General features: G+C 44.0%; 1 protein-coding gene across 1 annotated transcript in view; it reads left to right on the forward strand.

Moving 5' to 3' along the window:
• LOC135095323 (uncharacterized) overlaps positions 1–3285 on the forward strand; it is a 19413-nt gene extending 16128 nt beyond the window's left edge. The window contains exon 15 of the mRNA XM_063996088.1: positions 3143–3285. The gene's annotated coding sequence lies outside the window, so the exon portion shown is untranslated. The remainder of the gene's footprint in view (positions 1–3142) is intronic.
• Positions 3286–5000: the final 1715 nt, after the last annotated feature.

The following is a 5000-nucleotide window of genomic DNA, read 5'->3' on the forward strand; positions in this document are numbered from 1 at the left end:
TGAAGAATGCATGCTTCACCTCCACAGCCACATTTCATTAACCTCACAGGGAAAAAAAAGACAATTTCTGGAACTCATTACTCTTTTTGTCATTAGCGACTAAGAAAATAATCGACGACACTTACACTGCGTCCTATCAAGGTTGGTGGAGAAGCCATTGGACTAAAGAAAACCAAGAGTCCACTTCATTACACCTCTCCAGTCAGTGATACCTTTGGAAATTCTCAACTTTTCACCACAAAACGTTCCATCAAGGTCGGTGGAGAAGCCTGTGTTCTTTATATACCTGTGTGTGTGTGTATGTGTGTGTGTGTGTGTGTGTGTGTGTGTGTGTGTGTGTGTGTGTGTGTGTGTGTGTGTGTAGGGGGAGGAGGTTGCCGGTCTCTGTCTGTCTGCATGCCTGTTTGTATGTATGGTTGTCTGTCTGTCTTCCCGTCTGCTTCCCCTGTCCCCTCACTCTCTCTCTCTTTCTCTCTCTCTCTCTCTCTCTCTCTCTCTCTCTCTCTCTCTCTCTCTCTCTCTCTCTCTCTCTCTCTCTCTCTCTCTCTCTCTCTCTCTCTCTCACACACACACACACACACACACTTTTCCACTCCGCTTCGCCTACAACGAAACATCCCCACACACCGGAGGAACTGCACACACAAGCAAAAATGGAACCAATTAATAAAATATTTTATATGAGAGGAAAACAAGTACATCACAAACTGACGCACATACTCAAGGACGCCACGTACATAAACACAACTCCAGCAGAAGAAAATGAACATCGTCTCTTCAGGAAACCAGTAAACACATTTCGAAAAGCCTTACCTGAACCAATATATGAATAATACAACTGTTGTACTATTATTTTAGAAAACTAAATGAACTGAAACACCTGTGGCGCAGACAAGACGGCATTTCTGTCATATTTCATTCTCATACTTCTGTCACTGTTCTTCACCCAACATCTACTACTTCTTCTTTCAACCCCACTGTCTATCCCTCATTATCTGATTTGATCCCTCTTGTCTCACCAGCCACGCACATACATCAATAGCCTAAACAGGTGTGTAGAAGCCTTACAAAGGACTCCACCACCACCACCACTTCCTCCTCCTCCTCCTCTTCCTCCTCCACGCTTAACCCACATGGCGTCTGTGTGGAGCAATTACTGAAGGGAAGAAAGAAGGTGAGAAGCGAAATAATGCAGAGCTGAAGGAGGGAAGTGGAGCAGGAGGTGGAAGAGGTGTAGTGGGTGCAGAGAGAACAGAATGCAAGATATGAGCGCACAAGAGGAAAGAACGAGGGGGAAGAAGAGGGGAAAGAAGGGAAGAGTGAGAGTGGTAGAGGGTAATAGGAGGAAGGAGTGTAAAGCAAGGAAAGGAGTAAAAGAATGTAGAGGAAAGAAGAGAGGAAGGAAGCAATAAGGTGAAAAAGAGGGAATATGTAGTGTGAGACTGGGCAAGAGAAACGAATGAAAGGGTGCAAGAGAGAGAAAGGTGCAGGAGAAAGGGAGGAAAGCGAAGGAGTGTGGAGGAGGGAAGGAAGGCGCTAATGTGGAGAGGAAAACAAGAATGAATGAATGTAAGGATAAGGAAGGAAGGAATTGCAGTGAAGAAAGAAAGAAAGAATGAAAGAAGAAGAGGGAAGGAGAGAATCGATGAGAGAAAGGAAAATAATGAATAACAATGGATGTGTAAAAGGGAAAGAGGCATTGAGTGGAAGCGAAAACGTGTTGATTATGAAAAGGAAGAAGGAAATGAATGAGAGTGAATGAAAAAAGGGAAAGAAAAGGGGAGAATCCACGTGAATAAATTGGGCAGAAGGAAGGAGTAAGTGGAAAATGGAAGAAGAGGAAGTAGTAAGAAAAAGAAGAGATAAAAACAAAACAAAAAAGCACAGTAGCGATTTGTTACGAAAGAGGAAATACGAAAGAGGAAATAAAGTAGAGGAAAAACTATATAAATCCGATCACAATTCAGATTTAATTTCCTGCACCAGTTTGTTTTGTACTTTGTGTTGTGGTGGTGGTGGTGGTGGTGGTACAGGTGTTAACGGCTGTGGTTGTGTTGCTGTTGTGTTGGGGCTGTGGTGGTGGTGAACCAGATGGTGTGGAGCTGGGGTTGTTGTTGTTGTTGTTGTTGCTGTTACCGATTTTTATATTGTTTTACAGAGAGAGAGAGAGAGAGAGAGAGAGAGAGAGAGAGAGAGAGAGAATGTTAAAGGAAACCTGGTGTGTCGTGGCGTTGACCACACTGAAAGGCAGGCATCTACTCGTAATTAGGAGTAGCCGGAGATTATAGGAAGCCGTGCCACGTAACAAGGAACATAATATACCATTTTGTCTCAATCCTTATTTATATTTCCAGTTCACATTACCCACATCAGTGCACTACACATTCTCGATCCAATGGGCATATTTGTTGCTCCAGTCCGGCACTACAACCAAACTTGTAATTAGAACCAGTGGAGTTGGCACCCCACTTTCCACACGATCAGCTACACTGCCCTCACGTTGACACCACTCGGCCCTACTCGTCCACCTGGCAACCTAACGCCGTTGGCTGCTAACTCCTGCAACCATACACCAAGATAACTATTCTTACACAACCCTCACTATGCATCGCTCGATAATGGACAGTTGTTACCTAGCCCAACATTCACAATTCACTTTGTTCTCCCCGATAAGGAACATTATTTATAGAACCCGTTAAACACACACTTAACACTTAAGTGTAGTTATCAATGCCTCTGAATAACACCTTTTCCAATTGTGTGCAATAGAAAACACAGTGAAAACAATTTCTAGGAAAGAAAAGAGTAAGTGTACTCACCTCAAGAGTGCAGGTGTGTAGACTCTGGGAGACGGGAGGAAGCAAGGAGTGAGGCGGTAGGTGCCTGTGGGGAGAGACACACTGTGCTTCATGCTCTTACATTTATACTCCACAAGCACAAGTCTGTACCTGTGTACATCTATCTATTTGTATCTATCTGTATAAACACACACACACACACACAGAGAGAGAGAGAGAGAGAGAGAGAGAGAGAGAGAGAGAGAGAGAGAGAGAGAGAGAGAGAGAGAGAGAGAGAGAGAGAGAGAGATCCAAAAATGTACTCCTTGTTTGACTCGCTATAATTAACTGAATTTTTTTTTCAGAAGCAGTTGGCCAAAATAATAATGTCAGAAGTAAGACAAAGCTTTGAAGAAAGAACATCTGTCATAAAGTGTTACTGGAATCACGAAAATGTCAAAGAAGTGCAAAGACAATTCAGAAGACACTTTGACAGGAATCCACCCAGGTGACGCACCATTGCTCGCATCACAGCTAAGTTTGTACCAGATGGAACTGTTCACGACCTCCATAAGCAAGCGTGTGTAGTAGTAGTAGTAGTAGTAGTAGTAGTAGTAGTAGTGGTTGTAGTGGTATTAGTGGTGGTAGTAATACTAGTGGTAGCAGTAATAGAAGAAAGGAGAGTAGAAGCCTTTGTGAGAGGAAAAAAGTAGTAGTAGCAGTAATAGTAGTAGTAGTGGTAGAGGTAATATTTGCGATTTGTTACTACTACTACTACTGCTACTACTACTACTATTACTACTACTACTGCTACTACTACAACTACTACTACTACTACTACTACCTCTACAACTATTACTACTACTGCTGCTAATAATACTATGTGAATATTAATAGTAATGCCTTAAAAATTGTTGCAAAAACAGCTGCAGTAGTAGTATTTATATTAGTAATAGCAGTAGTAATAATAGTGGTAATAATAGTAGTAGTAGAAGTTTTTGTTGTTATATTGTTACTATAATTGTTATCAATATCACACACACACAGTAGTAGTAGTAGTAGTAGTAATAGTAGTTATAGTAGTAGTAAGAGTAGAAGCAATAGTAGTTTTAATAATTTAGTATAATTTAATTATTTGATTGATTTTATTTATTTATTTATCTATTTCATTTTATTTATCTATTTATTTATTTATTTTTTTTTGGGGGGTAGATATATGGTGTTTTTTGTGGATATGAGTGTGTTCGTTGGTTGAACAAGTCCCTGTATATCAAGTAGACCTTTGTGTGTCGCTCAAGTACCGAACGGCCTGGAAACACTGAGCCAAAGGGACGCCGCTCAGTCTGCAGCCAGTGTGGCGGCGTATCTTGTGTGGTGCGCGTGTGTATCGCATTGTGTTCCTCCTCAAAGACTTAGTGGTGGTCAAGATAACCAGGATTGGCCAAGCCCTCCCTGAAGTGTGCTACCAGTAGTGTACCAGGTGTGTTGAGTAGCCGCCAGGTGTACAGCCATACGTGTGTTGTGTACATGTGCATGTTGTGTACAGAAAGACCTCCTGCTGGTGTTTTGTTAGTCACATCATGCCGCTGGCCCGGGAAACTACACTTGCCTCTCTTCTCAGAGACGCCATCTTGTTGTGTCAGTCCGAGACGCCTCCTTCCCCCCCACCTCTCTCCCCACCACCCGCCAGCCACTCCTTCTCACTTCCGCCAGCACTTCTGGCCGCCCAATAGCCAGCAGCACCTTCACGGCAACTACCTGCCAGCACGCCTTCCTGTCCTTATCTCCTCCCACTCCCTCCCCCCTTCCCTCAACCCACTCCTTCCTAATCCCATTTCGCCACCCACTCCTGCCAGGCCCCTACCAGCAACCCACTCCTTCCCGCTCCAAGCCTGCCAGCCGCCCCTTCCCGCCCCCCACCCACCATCCACTCCTTCCGGTCCCCACCCGCCTCACGCTCCTTTCCCCTTTCCGCCGCCCACACACGAGGTGCTCTCCTCGCTCCCTCCCCCCACTCATGACGTCACGGACAGCGGTGACAGTGACTAGCTGGTGTGAACCGCACCTCACACTCGCTCTACCTAAATACTGCTACTACTACTGCTACTGCTGCTACCACTGCTGTTACTATTACTACTGTTACTTCTACTGCTACTATTACTACTACTACAATTACTAGTGCTACTAGAATTCTATTACTACTATTACTGCTACTGCTGCCAT

This window comes from Scylla paramamosain, chromosome 48 (genome assembly GCF_035594125.1).
Source record: "Scylla paramamosain isolate STU-SP2022 chromosome 48, ASM3559412v1, whole genome shotgun sequence".
NCBI classification, from domain to species: Eukaryota; Metazoa; Arthropoda; class Malacostraca; order Decapoda; family Portunidae; genus Scylla; species Scylla paramamosain.